The sequence below is a fragment of the Giraffa tippelskirchi genome, chromosome 8 (genome assembly GCF_054371585.1).
Source record: "Giraffa tippelskirchi isolate mGirTip1 chromosome 8, T2T-mGirTip1v1.2.pri, whole genome shotgun sequence".
In the NCBI taxonomy this organism is placed as follows: domain Eukaryota; kingdom Metazoa; phylum Chordata; class Mammalia; order Artiodactyla; family Giraffidae; genus Giraffa; species Giraffa tippelskirchi.
Genome location: NC_137282.1, coordinates 87,773,727 through 87,795,063, shown reverse-complemented (window position 1 = coordinate 87,795,063; position 21,337 = coordinate 87,773,727). Strand labels below are relative to the sequence as shown.

At 39.8% G+C, this 21,337-nt stretch overlaps 1 pseudogene; it reads left to right on the top strand.

Moving 5' to 3' along the window:
* Window positions 1-1,905: 1,905 nt before the first annotated feature.
* LOC145518992 (arrestin domain-containing protein 4-like) lies at window positions 1,906-20,982 on the top strand (annotated as a pseudogene).
* The last annotated feature ends 355 nt before the right edge of the window (window positions 20,983-21,337 follow it).

The window sequence follows — 21,337 nt, the reverse complement described above, 5'->3', positions numbered from 1 at the left end:
GGTCCTTTAGGATCCAAGAGTTACTGCTCTCATTTTTAAATTTTTATTGCAAACAAGGAACTGACTGAACCCTCCCTGGTATCGCTGTGGATCTTCCTCTTTTCCTTAACTTCTTAATGTTGGAGTACCCCTGTGTATTACTTAGTCATTTTAATATATTTGGAATTAAATCTATTATGGTAACATTTGTTTTCTATTTGTCTTACTCTTCTGTGTTACTTCTGTCTCATTTCTTACATTATTTTGGATTGATGTTTTTTTCAATTATTCCAGCCTCTATGATGACTTCCAAACAGGACTGGAAGTAGGGTGAGGTGGAGGAGGTGATTGCCTAAGTTGCCAAATTTAGGAGGGGATCAAAACTCAGAAATCAAGATAAATAATTTTCTTACACATTGTTTTTAGAAAGCATAATGAAAGAAAGACTTCCACTGCCAAAGAGTAGATACACTTTTCACTATTTCTCTCACTAAGCACACAAAAAAAAAAACACCCCGTATACCTTACGTAAAAAACAAACATAAGACTCTGAAAGATAAACAGAAGAAAGAAGGCTGAGTTGGGATCTCAGAATTTGAGAAACAACACACTGGTAAGTTTCTGGAATTTTCTCTTGGCCTATATATCCTAGATTTGTAGGCAAAGAACCCAGCAAATCAGAGTTGCCAGTGAGCTTAAGGGAAAAAAAGCCTGTTCAACAAAACCCTGCTGTCTCTAGTTGAAGCACCAAGAAAGGGGCAGCTTCACAAGACATAAAACTTTTAGAAAAAAAAACAAAAACGCTCTGTTGAAGCCAAAACACCACAGGAAAGAATGTGTTCCCGTCCCTACCCAGAGCAGCAAAGCTGAGTGAGGAGCCTATACTTTTGCCATCTCAGGGCCATAATGAGGCACCCCAATTCCTCTTCTCTGATGGGGTGGTATCAGAGAAGGCCAAGCAGGAGCCCAGATTTTCATTCACACCCAGCAGTAACAAAGTTCCCCTAGCTCTTTCCCTGGGGTGATGTTACAGGAGGCCTAGTGGAGCATCAGGACTCTCACCATATTTCAGCAATAAGAGGCCATCTCCGTGGCCTTGTCAGTAAAGACCATGAGGGAGCTAGAACATCCGTTCCTGCCCAGTAATGACAAGGATCAACCTCCTCCTTGGGTGTCAGTGGAGGCCAAGTGAGGAACCTGGACTTCTACCTCCATTGAACAGTAATAAGGTGCTCTTTTCCTTTGCAGGAGCTGTGTCATTAAAAAAAACAAACAGTCAAAACAGAGGGTTTAAATGAAATCCAGAGTCTTATAACTTGTAAAATATCCAAGTTTCAATTTAAAAAGTTATTCATCCTAAGGAAAAAAATCGCTTATCCTACTAAGCAAGAACCAATAGATCTCTAACTATTTTCAATCAATAGATGCCAACAAAAAGATGACAGAGATGTAAGAATGAGTAGACAATTTTATCCATGATGAAAATATTTCAAGAAGCCATTATGAACATGGGTGAAATAAATGAAGAAAAATACAAAGCCTCAGCAAAGTAATAGAAGATATAAAGAAGAACCAAATGGAAATTTGAGAACTAAAAATTCAATAACTGAAATAAAAAGCTCTATGGATGGGTTCAGCAGAACAACTAAGAGTGCAGAGAAAAGAATCAGTGAACTGGAGGATGGAAGAATCAAAAAATAACCCAATTTGAAGAACAGAGAGAAGAAGAAAAGTTAAAAAGAAGAAAGAAAGAGAGAACAGAGCTTCAGGAATCTATGGGGACTACAGCAAAAGATTTAACTTTTATGTCAGCAGAGACCCAAAAGGAAAGAAGAAAGAGTGAGGCTAAAAAAGTATCAATACTTGAAGAACTAATGGCTGAAAACTTCTCAAACTGAATAAGAGGTGTAAACATATGGATTCAAGATGATGAGCAAACTCCAAATAGGTAAGTCAAAAGAAATCAAAATCAAGATACATCATAATTAAATTTATGAAGCCTAAGGACAAATTCTTAAAAGCAGCCAGAAAAGAAGTAAAAACTTATAAGGGAAAACCAATTCAGATGACCATAGATTTCTCATCAGGAATCAGAATGTCAGAGGGATGTGGCATAATATTTTTCATATTCCTTCTGTTCTATTTGCTGGCTCCTTTTGAGTTTCCAAATGCGTGTATATTAGACTTTCTATTTGCATTCTCGATGTTTTTTTCTTTTTTTAACCTCTTCTGTATTTTCCATCTCTTGCCTTTTCTCCTTGCTTTCACATGGACACTTTCTTCTGATCTTGCAGCTCACTGATTCTCTACTCAGGTGTGTCTAATCTTTTAATTTATTGAGTTCTTAATTTGATTGTTTATTTTTAGTTATTTTTACCTTTTTGTTACCATTTCAAATTCTCTTAAGTTTCTCAATCATGTCTTTAATTTTCTTGTACACATTGAGAGTGGTTATTTTACAGTCTATATCTCATTGTCTGGAGACTGTTTCTTTGCTGCTTCTCTTGATTTTTTTATCATGTTGTTTTATTTCCTTATTTCTTAATTATTTTTTCTTGAATGCTGATATTATGTGTGAAAATTTTTATAAATAATTTGAGGCATACAATGACTTTATCTTCTTCCGTGAAGTGATTTACTTTTGCATTTGGCAGGCAGCTAGGGACATTGGTAACTGGGATAAGCTTTCCCAGTGTCAGAGACAGAGATGATTCAACATTGACTTCTCGCCCTTTGAGGAATAATCTACTTCCTGTTCTCTTTTAATCCTAGGGTATAGGTTCTTCTGGTGGCTCAGATGGTAAGGAATCTGCTTACAATGTGAGAGCCCCGGGTTCAATCCCTGGGTCAGTAAGATCTCCTGGAGAAGGGAATGGCTGTCCACTCCAGTCTTCTTGCCTGGAGAATTCCATGGACAGAGAAGCTTAGTGGGCTACAGTCTGATTATGTATCTTTGGTAAACTTTGGGGCTTCCGTGGTGGTTCAGACAGTAAAGAATCTGCCTGCAATGCGGGAGACCTGGGTTCGATCCCTGAGTTGGGAAGATTCCCTGGAGGAGGGTATAACAACCCACTGGTATTCTTGCCTAGAGAATCCCATGGACAGAGGAGCCAGGTGGGCTACAGTCCATGGGGTCACAAAGAGTCAGAAACGACTGAGTGACTAAGCACAACGTAGGTTCTTAACTCACATCAAATCCTCTTCTTTGTTAGTATGTGGATTTGTTCTCATTGCTTGTTTCTGGAATGTTATCACCAACCACATATACGTTATCACCAAAGACTTCTTTAAATATTCCATAATTTTCTATGCTTGTAATATTTTGTCCTTCCTTGAACTAGACAGAGTTAAAAGTAATGCCTATGTCCAGGCTAGCCTGATGATGATTGTGATAAAAGAGTTTTTTTTAGGTCTAAGTGAAAACCTCTGAGTTAGAGTAATGGCACATGGGTTAACTATGAGACTCCCTCACTCGCCACCATGTGTTACTTCCTTTTGTAAGCTTTAGAGCCCAGAGCTTCATTTTTATTGATAAAGACAGCACTTACATGTTCACTGATTTCTTCTGAATCTTTTGAACTCCTATTTTGTTTTTTTCCCTCTGAGTATCAGGCAAACAGAGTCCAGCAGTTGATGTCAGTCAAAAAATATACATATACATATATATAACATTATAGTGTGTATAAAGAAAGACATTGAGGATTCTGTTGTGTGACCAGTCTATTTATAACCTGTAGTAGGGAGGAGACCTGGGATGGTCTTAGAGACTCTTAATTTGGAGGGACTTCCACCCAAATAATTTGTCTTTCCCTAAAATACTCATGACTGATAATTGCACTTCATAAGATGACATCAATAGAAGAAAAGTGGTAAAGTAACTTTTTCAATACATTTTGAACCTTTATTGAAATAAAATGATAGGAGTGGCAGAATGGGACATGGAATTAATTGAAAACTGAACAGTAAATGGAGTGAAAAAATTTAGCATTTTTCCCCTGAGCACTAAAGTACTTCAATTTAGTATCTGTTACTGGCCAAACCATTGTTGTTGTGGCCATTGGTTTGTTTTGAAAGATGCACACACTGGGCTTAAGAACGCTTCAGGTTTGCCTAATACTGAAATAGCCTGTTAATGTGTCTCTGTCTCCCCTTAGATTGGAAGTTTCTTGAGGATTGAGACAATGTCTTCTCTGTGGGCTCACAGATATCAACAGGGCACAGACTCTCATTTTTGGAGGTTTCTGGCATATTAGAACATCAAGAAATTCTGAAACAGGTTTCCAAAAATGGTAGCCTATTTAAAAGTGTTGATTTACCAAATTTCTGATTTTTTGCAAATTAAAGAATAATATAATATAGTTATGCTTTCCCCAAAAAGTGACAGGATTTTTAGAAAAAAGATAATTGATAGTGCCAAACAGGGACAAAAAGCTAAAGTTGTAGAATCACCATCTTGCATTCCTGTCACTGTAGCTCTGTCTCTGAGGCCTTTCAAGTATGCTGCTGCTGCTGCTAAGTCACTTCAGTCGTGTCCGACTCTGTGTGACCCCATAGACGGCAGCCCACTAGGCTCCCCCGTCCCTGGGATTCTCCAGGCAAGAACAATGGAGTGGGTTGCCATTTCCTTCTCCAATGCATGAAAGTGAAAAGTGAAAGTGAAGTCTCTCAGTCGTGTCCGACCCTTCGAGACCCCATGGACTGCAGCCCACCAGGCTCCTCCATCCACGGGACTCTCCAGGCAAGAGAACTGGAGTGGGGTGCCATTGCTTTCAAGTATATGAAGTCTTAATTCAGATGGACCTCCTGCTTCCTCTGAGTCCAACTCTTGCATTGGCCTTCGTCTCATTCATCTTCGTACCAGGAGCCTAGCACTCTTTGTGAACCTATGGACTCTAGCCTACCAGGATCCTCTGGTCTGTGGGATTCTCCACAGTGAGTTGCCACACCCTCCTCCAGGGAATCTTTCCAACCCAGGGATCGAACCTGCATCTCCCGTGGCTCCTGAATTGCAGGTGGATTCTTTGCCATTAAGCCACTGGGGTAGCCATTTTATATATAGTAGTGTGTATATGTCAACCCCATCCCCCAACTTAGTCGCTCCCTACTCACTCCCTGTTAATCATAAGTTTGTTTTCTATATCTGTAACTGTATTTCTGTTTTGTAGGTAAGTTCATTTGTATCCTTTTTTTAGAGTACAAGCAATATCATATTATATTTGTCTTTCTCTGTCTGACTTACTTCACTTAGTATGACAATCGCTAGGTCCATCCATGTTGCTGCAAATAGCATTATTTTGTTCTTTTTTTTTAGGGCTGAGTAATTTGTATGGAAACATGAAAGACCATGAATAGGAAACTAATCTTGAGAAAGAAAAATGGATCTGGATGAATCAGGCTCCCTGACTTCAGACTAAACTACAAAGTTACAGTAATCAAAACAGTATGGTATTGGCACACACACACACACACACACAAACAGAAATATAGATCAACAGGATAGAGACCAGAGATAAACCCATGCACCTATGGTCACCTAATCTATGACAAAGGAGGCAAGAATATACAATGGAGAAAAGATAGTCTGCTCAATAAGTAGCACTGGGAAAATTAGACAGCTGCATAAATGAATAAAGTTAGAACACTCCCTAACACCACACACAAAAATAAACTCAAAATGGATTACAGACTTAAATGTAAGGCTGGATACTATGAAACTCTTAGAGGAAAACATAGGTAAAACTGTCTTTGACATAAATCACAGCAAGACCTTTTTCAATCCGCTGCTTAGAGTAATGAAAAAAATACAGAACCAAATTAAACTTAAAATATTTTGTACAGCAAAGGAAACCATAAACAAAACAAAAAGAGACCCCTCAGAATGGGAGAAAATATTTGCAAAAGAAGCAAACAACAAAGGATTAATCTCCAAATATACACAAACAGCTTAAACAGCTCAAAAAAAAAAAAAAAAACCAATCAAAAAATAGGCCCAAGATCTAAATAGACATTTCTCCAAAGAAGACATAAAAATAGCAAGCAAGCACATGAAAAGATGCTCAACATGACTAATCATTAGAGAAACGCAAATCAAAACTACAATGAAGGGGATTTATCTGGTGGTCCAGTGGTTAATAGTTTGCCTTCCAATGCAAGGGGTATGGGTTCAATCCCTGGTTGGGGAGCTAAGATCCCCATGCTTCAAGGTCAAAAATACATATATATAAAACAAAACAATATTATAGCAAGTTCAATAAAGAGTTTAAAAAACTACAATGATTTATTACCTCACATTGGTCATAATGGCCATCATCAAAAAATCTATAAACAATAAATGGTGGGAAGTGTGTGGAGAAAAGAGTACCCTCCTACACTGTTGATGGGAATGTAAATTCCCTATGAAGGAATGTAAATTCCCTATGAAGCCACTATGGAGAACAGTGTGGAAGTTCCTTAAAAAAGAAAAATAGATACATGATGGAATATTACTCAGCTATTAAAAAGAACACATTTGAATCAGTTCTAATGAGGTGGATGAAACTGGAGCCTATTATACAGAGTGAAGTAAGTGAGAAAGAAAAACACCAATACAGTATATTAACACATATATATGGAATTTAGAAAGATGGTAATGATGACCCTATATGCAAGACAGCAAAAGAGACACAGATATAAAGAACAGACTTTTGGACTGTATGGGAGAAGACAAGGGTGGGATGATTTGAGAGAACAGCATTGAAACATGTATATTACCATATGTGAAATAGATCACCAGTTCAAGTTTGATGCATGAAACAGGGCACTCAAAGCCGGTGCACTGGGACAGCCCTCTGGGATGGGATGGGGAGGGAGGTGGGAAGGGGTTCAGGATGGGGGACACATGTATACCCATGGCTGGTTCATGTCAATGTATGGCAAAAACCACTACAATATTGTAAAGTAATTAGCCTCCAATTAAAATGAATAAATTAATTTTAAAAAAAAGAAAAATAGAGCTACCATATGATCCAGAAATTCCACTCCTGGGCATATATCTAGAGAAAATCATAATTCAAAAAGACACATGTACCCCAATGTTCATGGCAGCACTATTTACAATAGCCAGGACATGAAAGCAACCTAAATGTCCATCAACCGAAGAATGGTTAAAGAAGATGTGGCACATATACACAATGGAATATTAGTCATAAAAAAGAATTAAATTTGTTTTTAAACTAAACTCTTTCTTTAAAATGACTCATTTTTGACTTCTGAAAATTAGGGTACCAAAATATGAATTTCACATTCCACTGCTAAGACTCCCAAAATTCCATTTTACGCACAGTTTTGCAATAATGCAATAATGTTTCTAGACTTCCAGTGCATAATTTTCCCTTGTGCTTTCCTATCATGATTAAAAGATCTTAGCTGGAAAAAATCTAAACTAAATTCAAAGAACGTATGAGCATGTGGAGGGAAAAGGGAGGAAGTAAACAAAATCTATACATCAATTTTGACCCCATAAGCCAATTTGATTAGGGATAAACCAAAGGGATAACTCAACCAGGGAACTCCAGAGCCATCTTAAGTGAATGTCAGAGTAGAGGGAACCTCTAGATTGTCCTAGAAATATCCCACCCATCCCAGAGTCCCCCAAACTGGAGAGTCCAAGGCCAAGTCTCTGGGACAGTGCAAACTCACTGAAACTCAGCTTTTATCTTCCTCTTATTCTACACACTCTAGCTAGGTGATCTCACTCTTCGTCTTGCTTGATATAAAATCCAGACTCATATCTCCAGCTCAGATATTAATGTTCAGCTCCAAGCTGGTGGCTCTGTTGGGATGCCCATGGGGTACCTCAAAACCATATCTTTTGCATATCCAATTTACTCCTTTTACTGAATTCTATTCTTGTTTATTGATCTCCACATCTGCCCGTTAGTAGAACAAGTCATAAATCTGAGAAGCATCCCTTTTTCTTTTCTCTCCCACTTTTCTCTCTCTTTCATACACACATACATCTAATCAATATATTACCAAGTTCTGTTTATATTAAGCCCCTAATAACTCAGATCATTGATTAACAAAATTCCTGGAAAGCCATTTGGCAACTTTTATGAAGAGGCATTGACAGTTTCATATCCTTTTACAAACTGTATAATGTTATGTAAGTCAAGGGTACAATAAAATCCCAAATTTTAAAACTATATATATGTGTGAAAGTAGGCATCCCCTTCATGGATCACAGCCTCATCATGGGAAAGCAGCTTTCAGTCCCAAAGAAGGGCAACGCCAAAGAATGTTTAAGCTATTGTACAGTTGCGCTCATTTCACATGCTAGTAAGGAAATGCTCAAAATCCTTCATGCTAGGCTTCAATAGTATGTGAACCGTGAACTTACAGATGTACAAGCTGGGTTTAGAAAAGGCAGAGGATCAGAGATCAAACATTAGCTGGATATAAAGAAAGCAAGGGAATTACAGAAAAACATGTACTTCTGCTTCGTTAACTACACTAAAGCCTTTGACTGTGGATCACAACAAACTGTGGAAATACCAGACTACCTTACCTGTCTCTTGCAAAAGCTGTATGTGGGTCAAAAAGCAACAGTTCCTTACACGGAACTACTGACTGGTTCAAAATTGGGAAAGGAGTCTGACAAGGCTGTATATTTTCACTCTGTTTATTCAATTTATATGCAGAGTGAAAGTGAAAGTGTTTGTTCCTTACTCGTGTCCGACTCTTTGCAACCCCATGGACTGTAGCCCACCAGGCTCCTCTGTCCATGATTTTTCAGGCAAGAATACTAGAGTGGGTAGCCACTCTCTTCTCCAGGGGATGTTCCCAACCCAGGGATTGAATCTCCTGCATTGCAGGCAGATTCTTTACCGTCTGAACCACGAGGAAACCTGCGAAATGCTGGGCTGAATGACTCATAAGTTGAAATCAAGAATGCAGGGAGAAATATCAACAACCTCAGATATGCAGATGATACCACTGTAATGGCAGAAAGTGAAGAGGAGCTAAAGAGCCTCTTGATGAGGGTGAAAGAGGAGAGTGGAAAAACTGGCTTGAAATTCAACATTCAAAAAACAAAGATCATGGTATCTGATCCTATCATTTCATGCAAATAGAAGGGGAAAAAGTGGAAACAGTGACAGATTTTATTTTCTTGGGCTTCAAAATCACTGCAGAGTGTGACTGAAGCCATGAAATTAAAAGACGCTTGCTCCTTGGAAGGAAAGCTATGACAAACCTAGACAGTGTATTAAAAAGCAGAGACATCACTTTGCCAACATATGTCCATATAGTCAAATTATGATTTTTCCAGTAGTCATTTACAGATGTGACAGTAGGACCATAGAGAAGGCTGAGTGCCGTAGAATTGATGCTTTTGAATTGTGGTGCTGGAGAAGACTCTTGAGAAGTCCCTTGGACAGCAAGGAGATCAAACTGGTCAATCCTACAGGAAATCAACCCTGGATATTCATTGGAAGGACTGATGCTGAAGCTGAAACTCCAATACTTTGGCCACCTGATGCTTAGAGCTGACTCAATGGAAAAGACCCGGATGTTGGGAAAGACAGAATGCAAAAGGAGAAGGGAGTGACAGAGGATGAGATTGTTAGATAGCATCACCAACTCAAAGGACGTGAATCTGAGCAAACTCTGGGAGACAGTGGAGGACAGAGAAGCCTGGTATGGTGCAGTTCATGGGGTCACAAAGAGCTGGACATGACTCAGCGACTGAACAACAATAGGCAAAGCAACAAAGTGAACTAAAAATGCATCAAAATGTTAAAAACTCACTATCTTTTGTTGGTAGAGTAATAGACTCTATTTCTTTTCTTCCTTACAAGGTTTAGCATTTTCTAATGTTTTACACCAAGCATGTGCTATTATCAAATGTAAGTTCCATGAAGACAGATGGATTTTTTTGTTCCCTTACATATTTGAAGTGCCCAGAACAGTGTTTTGCATATAGTAGATGTGTAATAAATAGTTTTAATTAATTTATTTATTTAGTTTTGGCTATGCTAAGTCTTCGTTACTGTGCATGGCCTTTCTCTAATTGCGGCAAGCAGTGGCTACTCTGCATTGCAGTGCTTAGGCTTCTCATTGCAGTGGCTTCTGTTGTTGCAGAGCACAGGTCCTAGGCATGTGGGCTCAGTAGTTGTGACACATGGGCTTAGCTGCCCTGAGATATGTGGAATCTTCCTGAACCAAGTATCAAGCCCTTGGTCCCCTGCACTAGCAGGCAGATTTTTAACCACTGAACCACCAGGAAGCCCTTAAGAAATATTTTTGAATTAATCTTTATAATGTAAAAAATAAAATGAAGAATAAATATATTAAAATTCCATTTCTTGTTCTTTCTGGATTGTATATAATATTCATCCCTTCCTTCAGACCACCTGTGGCTAAAATGGGCAGCAGGGGTCATACCTGCAAAGTCATACCTGACTCTTGATTTTCTTTTTCTGCTCAACTTTACAAAGACTTGCCTTCTATTCTTTCCTTTCACCTCTCCCAGCATATATTGATAGGAAGACTGGTACAGTGGAGTTTCCAGCAATTGGCATCACAATCATAGTGGAATAAGATGTTTCTTGTTTTTGTCTGCCCCATCAACAACGTTAGTTTGGCATCTGTTTACAAACAAAGGTGTCTTTGTGGGAGCTGTGGGATACAGCACCATATGCCAATGGGCTCAGGAGAAGTCTTTCCCACTGTGCATCAGGTAATATGCATTTAGACCTTGATTCTGGCTATTGGACCCTGCAGTGATCTGTGATCTAGCTCCAGCTTCTCTTGGTTTTGGCCCAGGAGCCCCTGGAAAGTACTGTCTTAGAAAATCACCAATGGATGACAAGAGCCTTTTGTGGAAGTCCAACTTTCCAGAAAAGTTTTAGCATGTCACTGGATGGGGGAAATGTGTGTGTGTGTGTGTGTGGGTGCTGCTGCCGCCGCTGCTGCTAAGTCGCTTCAGTCGTGTCCGACTCTGCGACCCCATAGACGGCAGCCCACCAGGCTCCCCCGTCCCTGGGATTCTCCAGGCAGTGTGTGTGTATACACACACATAGTGAGTTTAGATGTATCAAAGGGGGTAAGAATACAGCTTGACTTTACTTGCATCTCTCATCCCCCAAAGTAGCACAGTAAGGCCAAGAGAGGTCTTCTTGGTCTATGCTTTTTTTTGAGGGAATGAGAGCCTGTGAGTGAACACTACTTCCCCAGCTCTGAGATACTGACAAAACCCGCCCTCTCCCGCTGTGGCAGAAGGAAAGCGCTTTGGCAGATGGCAAATGAGCATGCGCGGAACGCCTGCCCAACTCGGCGTGCCGATGTGTCCAAACTTGAGCTTGAGCGCCACCTTTGGGGAAACCAAAGAGAGGCAGTCAGCCCTAGGCCAGGTTCATTGCAGAATCTAGGTCAGTTCAGACACCCAGTCGTGTCCGACTCTTTGCGACCCCATGGACTGCAGCACGCCAGGCTTTCCTATCCATCACCAACTCCTGGAGCTTGCTCAAACTCATGTCCATTGAGTCAGTGATGTCATCCAACCATTTCATCCTCTGTCATCTCCGTCTCCTCCTGCCTTCAATCCTTCCCAGCATCAGGGTCTTTTCAAACCCTGATGGGGTTCAAACCAAAATATTGGAGTTTCAGCTTCAGCATCAGTCCTTTCAATGAATATTCAGGACTGATCTCCTTTAGGATGGACTGGTTGGATCTCTTCGCAGTCCAAGGGACTCTCAAGAGTCTTCTCCAACACCACAGTTCAAAAGCATCAATTCTTGAGCGCTAAACTTTCTTTATGGTCCAACTCTCACATCCATACATGACTACTGGAAAATAGCTTTGATTAGATGGACGTTTGTCGGCAAAGTAATGTCTCTGCTTTTTAATATGCTGTCTAGGTTGGTCATAGCTTTTCTTCTAAGGAGCAAACGTCTTTTAATTTCATGGCTGCAGTCACCCTCTGCAGTGATTTTGGAGCCCCCCCAAATAAAGTCTGTCACTGTTTCCATTGTTTCCCCATCTACTTGCCATGAAGTGATGGGATCAGATGCCACGATCTTAGTTTTCTGAATGTTGAGTTTTAAGCCAGCTTTTTCACTCTCCTCTTTCACTTTCATCAAGAGTCCCTTTAGTTCTTCACTTTCTGCCATAAGGGTGGTGTCATCTGCATATCTGAGGTTATTGCTATTTCTCCCAGCAATCTTGATTCCAACTTGTGCTTCATACAGCCTGGCATTTCACATGATGTCCTCTGCATATAAGTTAAATAAGCAGGATGACAATATACAGCCTTGACACACTCCTTTCCCAATTTGGAACCAGTCCATTGTTCCATGTCTGGTTCTGACTGTTGCTTCTTGACCTGCATACAGATTTCTTAGGAGGCAGGTCAGGCGATCTGGTATTCCCAACTCTTAAGAATCTAGAGAAGGCATATAAACTTAAGAATTCAGCCACAAGAGGGAGCAAGAAGAGTGAAGTCAGTGTATCAATAGCCTGGCTGAGAGAGCCTCAGAATCTCTAGGGGGGCTGACAGAAGACATTTATCTTCACAAAGTAAAGCCTGGTGGAGGTGATTGCTCTTTCACATGAGAAGTCAATGATGCAACTTCAAAGAACATGAAAAATCTAGGAGGAGCATGAAAACCTGAGAGCACACAACACACCGGGTAAGGTTAGTATATAGCCAAATTTAGAATACTCTAACACTGTAATTTGGTGGTGTGTTAACCACTTTAGAATAAAGTTTAAAGGATAAGAGTGTTAAAAAATAACTATAGCTACAATAATGTGTATGAATATGCAGTATAAAAAGAGATGCATTGTTAAAAACATTAAAGGGGTGGTAAACGGGTAGTTTTTTTATGCAATCAGTTATGTGGTTATAGTCATAAAAGACTGTTCTGTCTATAAGATGTTTTATGTTAAGCCTCTTGGTAACCACAAAGCAAAAACCTACAGTAGATTCACAAACGATCAAGAGCAGCAAATCAGAGCATACCACTACAAAAAAATCACCAATCCACAAAGGAAGGTAACGAGAGAGGAAGAAAGGAATGAGGGAACTTCAAAACAGCCATAAAACAATAAATAAGATTGCATTAATAAGTTCTTACTTATTAATAACCCTCTATTTGTAAATAGATTAAACTCTCCGGTCAAAAGTCATACAGGCTGGATGGGAAAAAAAAGAACCAACTATATGCTGCCTATAACAGGCTCACTTCAGATTAAATAACATATATAAGCTCAAAGTGAAGAATGGAGAAATATATTTGATACAAATGGAAACCAAAAGAGAGCAAAGTGAGCTATACTTGTATCAGACAAAATAGACCTTTTAAGCCCAAAGTAATGACTAGAGACAAAAATGGTTATGTAACCATAAAAGTGTCAATTCATGATGAAAACAAAACAATCAACACATACCTACCTAAACATATTATTCAAATACTAACAGACCTGAAGGGAAAAATGGACAGCAATTCAGTAATAGTAGAAGACTTCAATTACCCCACTTTCAACAATGGAGGGATCCTCCAGAGAGAAAATCAGCAAAGAAACATTAGACTTGAACTATACATTACCCTGAATGAGGCTCACAGACATATACAGAAGACTCCAACCAACACATTCTTCTATCTGGGACATTCTCCAGGACAGCTCATATCATAGGTCATAGAACAAGTGTTAACAAATTTAAGAAGATTGACATTATACCAAGTACTTCATTATCACAATGGTATAAAACTAGAAATGAATAACAGTATGCCAACAGGAAAAATAATAAATATGTGGAAATTAAGCAACATACTACTGAAGAACCAATGATCAAAGAAGAAATGGAAAGAGAAGTAAAAATATCTTAAAACAAACCAAAATAAAGAAACAACACACCAAAACATACGGGATACAGCAGAAGCAGTTCAAAGAGGAAAAATTATAGTGATAAATGCCTACATTAAGAAAAAAGAAAGATCCCAAATAAGCAATCTAACTTTACAACTTAAGGAGCTAGAAAAAGAAGAACAGACTAAGCCCAAAGTTAGCAATGAAAGGATATAAAGAACAGAGCAGAAAGAATGACATAGAGACCAGAAAAACAATAGAAAAGAGAAAAGTTCATGGAAACTAGGAGCTAGTTTTTTTTTTTTAAGACAGACAAAATTGATAAACTTTTAACTAGACTAAGAAAAAAAGAGAGAAAAGAAATAAAAAGTCAGAAATTAAAGAAGAGACATTACAACCGATACCACAGAAATACAAAGAATCATAGGAAATTACTATGAACACCAACAAATATCTGGATATCCTAGAAGAATTGGAAAATTCCTAGAAACATACAACCTACCAAGAATGAATCACGAAAAAATAGAAAATCTGAACAGACTGATAATGAGTAAGAAGATTAAACCAGTAATCCAAGACCTGCCTAAAAAGAAAAACCCAGGACCAGATGGTTTTGCTGGTGAATTCTACCAATCATTTAAAGAATGATTAACACAAGTCCTACATAACTCTTTCCCCAAAAAATGAAGAGAAGGGGACACTCAAAGAATCATTTTATAAAGTCAGTTTTACCCTAATACCAAAGCCGGATAAGGACACTGTAAGAAAAGAAAACTACAGGCCAATGTCTCTGAGGAAGTCAAGTGCAAAAATTTTCAACAAAATTCTAACAAACTGAATTCAGCAGTACATGAAAAGGATCCTACACCATGATCAAACAGGTTTTATCCCTGGATTATAAGGATGTTTCAAGATACACAAATCAAAACATGTGACACACCATATTAATAGAAGATAAGGTAAAAGTTACTAAATAATTTAATAGGTTCATATAATAATTTGACAAAGCACAAAATCTCTTTATGACAAAAACTCTCAGCTAATTTAGTATAGAAGGAAATGCGTGTGTTCTAAGTTGCTTCATTCATGTCTGACTCTTTGCATACCTATGGACTATAGCCCACCAGGCTCCTCTGTCCATGGAATTCTCCAGGCAAGAATACTGGAGTGGATTGCTGTGCCCTCCTCCAGGGGATCTTCTCAACCCAGGGATCGAACTCTTTTATCTCCTGCATTGGTAGGTGGATTCTTTGCACTAGCACCATCTGGGAAGCCCATAGAAGGAAAATACATCAACATAATAAAGGTCATATATGACAAGCCATGCTAATGTCATACTCAATGGTGAAAGTTTGAAAGCTTTCTCTGTAAGATTAGGAACAAAACAAGATGCCAACTTTCACCACTCTTATAAACATAGTGATGGGAGTCCTAGCCACAGAAGTCAGGCAAAACAAACAAAACAAAGAAACAAAACGAACGCAGCAATAAATATCCAAACAGGAAAGTTAGAAGTAAACTTTCTTTGTCTGCAGATGGTATGATCTTATACATACAATCCCAAAGGCTCCACCAAAAAATTGTTAGAATTAATCCACAAATTCAGTAAAGTTGCAGGATTAAAAAATTAACACACTGAAATCAGTCGTGTTTTTATACACTAACAGCAAATGATCTGAAAAAGAAATAAAGGAAATAATCCCATTAACCATAGCACCAAAAACAATAAAATATGTAGGAACAAATTTAACTATGGTTGTGAAAGATCTGTATACAGAAAACTATAAAATACTGATAAAAGAAATCAAAGAAGGCACAAATAAATGGAGGAATAGCCAGCGTTCACGGATCAGAAGAATTAATATAGTTAAAATGTTCGTACTATACAAAGCCTTCTATATATTAAGTGCAACACCTAACAAAACCTCACTGACCTTTTTCACAGAAGTAGAAAAAAGTCTTAAAAATCCTAAAATTTGTATGGAATCATAAAAGACCCAAATAGCAAAGCAATCCTGAAAGAGAAGAACAAAGCTGGAGGCATCACATTGTACTACAAAGATTCAGTAATCAGAGCAATATGGTATTGGCATAAAAGAAGACCAGTGGCACAGAATTGATAGCCCAGAAATAAACTCAAACATGCACAGTCAGCTAATATTCGACAAGGGATCCAAAAATACTCAGTGGGGAAAGGATGGTCTCTTCAATAAATGATGTTAGGAAAAATAGATAACCACATTCAGAAAAGTGAAATTGGATCTTTATCTTACACCACTCTCAGAACTTCACTTGATTCCTTGTCCAGGAGGATCCTCTATGCTGTGGGACAACTAAGGCCATGCACCACAGCTACTGCGCTCACGTGCTGCAACTCCTGAGGTCCATGTGCCTACAGCCCGTGCTCTGCCACAAGAGAAGCGGCTGAAATAAGAATGGCGTAGTAAACAGTAAAAATGAACAGTAGCCCTCACTCGCTGCTGTTAGATAAAGCCCATGTGCAGCAACAAAGACCCAGCACAGCCAAAAACAAACAAATTGTTTCAAAAAGACTTACACAGAAAACCTGAAACCTTAAAACTTGTCGAGGAATCATAGGGGAAATCTCCTTAACATTGGTCTTGCCAATGATGTTTTGGCATATGACACAAAAAACCCAGGCAACAAAAGCAAAAGTTAGTAAGTGGGGTTATATAAGAAATGATACTTCTATATCACAAAGGAAACAATCACCCAAATGGATAGGTAACCTATAGAATGTCAGAAAGTATTTGCAAATCATATATCTTATAAAAGGGCTCATATCTAAATACATAAAGAACTCATAACATAATAGCAACAAAATCTAATTAAGAAATAGAGGAACTGAACAGATATTCTTTCCTAAAGAAGACACACAAATGACCAACAGGTACAAGAAAAGATACCAACAACACTAATCACAAGGGAACTGTAAACCCAATCACACTGGGATAGAACTTTGCACCTGTTGAATGGCTGTCACCAAAGAGACAAGAGGTTGTTACCTCAGCGTTGATGAGGATGTGGATGTGCACTGCTGATGAGAAAGTAACTTGTTGCGGTCACTAGGGAAAGTAGTATGGAGGTTCCTCAAAAAGCTAAAAATGGAATGACTATATGACCCACTGATCCCCCTTCCGGGTATGTATATCCAAAGGAAACCAAATCAGGATCCTGATGAGATATCTGCACTCCCTTGTTCATTGCAGCATTATTCATAATTGACAAGATATGGAAACAACCCTTGTGTCAGTCAACAGATGAATGGACAAAGAAGACATGGTGCTTGCATGCCTGGGCTAAGTTGCTTCAGTCACGGTCAACTCTTTGTGACCCTACAGACTGTATCCTGCCAGGCTCCCGTGTCCATGGGATTCTCTAGGCAAGAATACTGGAGTGGGTTGCATGCCCTCCTCCAGGAGATCTTCCCAACCCAGGGATTGAACCCATGTGTCTTACATCTGTTGCATTGGCAGGCAGCTTCTTTACCACTGACTTCACGTATATATACTCAGTGGAATACTACTCAGGCGTGAGAAAGAAAGAAATCCTGCCATTTGCAACAACATGGGTAGACCTTCAGGGCCTTATGCTAAGTGAAATGTCAGATGGCCTCACTTACATGAGCGATCTAGAAAAGCTGAACTCATAGAAACAGAAAGTAGAATGATAGTTGCCAGGGCTGGGGTGTGTGGGCGAAGAAGAGAGGTCAAAGGGCGCACTGTGAACTTAAGAGGTGCCAGGAGAGTAGATCTTAAATGCTCTCACCGGGAAAAGAAATGGTAATTATGTGAGGTGATGAAGGTATTAACTAATGTTCCCATGGTAATTATTTCACAGTATATAAGTATATTAAATCAACCCATTGTATACTTTAACTTACAAAATACATGTTCATTATATATCAATAAAGGTTTAGGGGGGTGGGGGACGGGTAACAAAATGTTTTCACTTTCACTTTTTGAGAAAGCGACACCGCTTCCCTGGTGGCTGAATTTGGTTACTTGGTTAATCCTCTCAGGATTGAGCCTATAGCTTTAGGCCACTTCGAGTTCTAGGTCTGCCCCTGAACCATAGTGTTTGGGTTTGTGTCAGGGGCAAATCAGTGTTGACGCCTCAAGTACGGTAGAGCCTGGCTTGCTGCTGCCCCCTAGTAGTGGCTGGGTGGCAAAGGCCTCACTGCTTTTCTTCCAGAAGGAGGGAGCCCCAAACATCCAGCCTGGAGGTTAACAAAGGCTGAAATTGGCTGGACTACTGAAATCCGTCACACCCCGTCTACTCCCCTCAACCCTCTCCAAATAATTGAGTCAGGCAAGAAGAAGGGTCAGGCCCGGCACTGGGAGGGTGGGCTGAGATGGGATCCCTCAACTGAGGTGCCGGATCTGAGCCCTTTCCCAGTCAGTACCATCTCCCTACTTGCATGGATGTGAAATGATCACGACCTAGAAGGTGGACAGAGTGGATCTTCTGGCAGGAACCCAAGTCTAAACTGTGTGGGAAACTTGTGAGAAAACAAAAATTGTTTTTGTTTTACTTGACTTCTGCAAATTAATTTTGTTGGCTGTCAGTTTTAGAGGGGTGACTCTAGTGGACAAAAGTGTGCCTTGTAGTTTGGTTCGACTCTCAAGTCTATAGGATTTTTGATCCAAAGCTTCCTTTCCTCTCCCTTTTTCTTTCTTCCAACTTACTTTTCTTCCCTGCATTCTCCTGCTCCGATAGCGCTGAGCCTCTGCACCATCGTCATATTTTCTAAGCCTAAAGCCAAGATCCTTGTAGCACTTGAGGGATATGGCATAAATGTTGCTTAGTCACTAAGTAACATCCGACCCTTTGCAATCCTATGGACTGTAGCCAGCCTGCCTCTTCTTGTCTGGATTTCCAGACAAGAATATTGGGTTGGGTTGCCATTTCCTCCTCCAGGGGATCTTCCCCACCCAGGGATTGAACCTGAGTTTCCTGCATTGGCTGGCAGAAGGGGGAAGGATTGACTTGAGACTTAGGGGGAAAATTCCATGACCTGAAGCTGCTAAAATTTTCTGAGAGTGAAACACTACTTTTTTATTTTCTTCCTCTTGCTGTTCGCTTTCTCTTCCTGTTCCCCTTTCTGCCTCCTTCTTCCCTTTTCAGGGAAGGGATGTGAGTACATGAGGAAAGAACAAGATCAATCATGAAGTCTTTGTCTCTCTGATGATTTTCCCTTCTTGGTCTAGCTAAGGAACTGCATTTGGTCTTAAGTTTTAGGTCCTTTCAACTGCCCACATTCACTCCACCACTAGGCTCAGCCCCTCATCACATCACACTCTGGATGCCCCAATCACTGGGCTCCTTCAGTGCCTACCAGGGGTCTGAGCAGCTAGCTCCTTGTTCCTGCCCAAGGATCCCTGTGTTTAAAAGATTAAGGCAAATGAAAGACATTTAAATATCTCTATTAGAATGGTTTATTTAATTTGTGGTGGAAAGATGTGTGAGAAAGGAAAGATGTAAAATTTTAAGATAAGGTGTTGAGAGACAATTTTCATCTTTTAACCTTATGATCTCATCTAAAAACCCTGATAAAGGGACTTCCTTGGTGATCCAGTGGTTAAGAATTCCCCTTGCAATGCAGTGGACGTGTGTTCCATCTCTGGTTTGGGGCAACTACTCAGGCCACACACACAACGAAGATCCTGTGTCTGGCAACTAAGATCCCAGGAAAGCAAATAAATAAGCATTAAAAAAACTAATAAATATGAAACAAACATTCTCAAAATATCCTGAAAACAAAAAGAAAAATTTGTATATTTACATATTATTAAGGAAATCTAGATTTATTCCTCTATGATTGTTAAAAGATATAGATTGCAATAAGTAAATATAATGTTGACTGATGCCGCTGTTGTATTTCTTTTTATGGTTTTTAGGACCAGAGATGGAATAGCTCAATCATGTAAATGTAAAATAATTTATAAGGGGATAACACATAACTTGTGGGGTCTCCCCCAAGGGCACCACACAGCAGTTGGGAGGGCCTCAGTGTGCGGCTGGGGGCTGGAAGCTGGATGTTGCGGAGCCAGGACTCTGCATGCTGTGCCTGGAGACCCAGAGTACCCGCTGCCTGCAGGTGGAGTACCTGACCGTGCTCCTGAGTCGGAGAAGGCATTGGCTTACTGCAGCCTAGAAAAAACGCCTTTCCATTTAGCTTTCAGCTTCCATCTGAACCTCGTTCATCAGGAAATGTGCAACTATTCAGTACTGTGTGATAACCCTTGTATTGAAAGCTCAAGAGAAAATAGTTGGCTGTGGGTTTTTTAATTAATTAATTTTTTCCATTTTATTTATTTTTAATTGGAGTATAATTGCTCTACAACATTGTGTTAGTTTCTACTGTACAACAGCATGAACCAGCTATGTGTTTGCATATATCCCCTCCCTCTTGAGTCTCCTTCCTATTCTCCCCGCCCCCCACCCGTGTTAGTATTTCACCTCTGGTCCAATTTCACTGAGTGTCAAGACTGAAGGAAAGGGATCCTGCAATGGAGAAGCTATTCCAATCTACGCAGAAGTAGAGAATTGTTGCTCTCATCTGATTGATCCCAAAGTGGCCATTTTCCAAATGCAGACATACCCGGCCAACAGGAAAACAAAGACTGTGAGGCTGAAGTTGGCCAATGTGACTGGGAACCACATCGCCCCCAGGAGCACCGACAGCTGGAAAGGGAAGATCCTAAGGATCCCTCCAGTGACGCCAACCATCCTGAACTGCTGCAGCATAAAGGGGACTACTCTTTAACTGTGTCTGTTCACATTCCTGGTGCTAAAACAAATTGATGCTTGAGCTGCTGTTAGTGATTAGCATGATTCAATATTAATGGTTTTGGCAGCAGGAACTCCAGAATATCCAGGCGGTTCCTATGAGCTGGTTGACACTGACTCCGCCAGACCAGCTGGAAGTACCACCAAACTATGACGACTTGGCATGGGAGGAAGAATTCTCTAGACACAATTCTTACCTTCAACCCCCTGGGAGGGGGAGTCGTGCTATCCTTTGTTTGCCTTCCCTCAGGAATCAGATTTCGGACTCCGCCTCTTTATTCAGAGGTAAATTCACATCCTAGAGATGTAGAAGAGACATAGCCTGTTTCCTTCATTCTCTGAACATATTTCAGAAATCACTGTGTTCATCATCAAATCAGAATGTTGGTTCTTTACCCCTGCCCTTTTGAGGAAGAGGGAGGGAAGATGAGCTTAAGGACATAAATATATATCAACACTGAAGAGGACAGAAGTTAAAGAATTTGTTACTTACCAGTGGGGCAACAGGATTGTTGCACAAGTTTGTGGTGTGGTCTTGTGTCCCCTTTGAATGAGAGGGCAAAGATGTGAAAAGTCACAGAATGTAATGGAAGTCCTGATGTGATAAAGTGGAGGGGTGCTTGTGTTGACCCAAGAGAAAGTGCCTATATATAGTGGAAACACTATGTGAGCATATCTTTAAGAAGGTTTCTCAAAG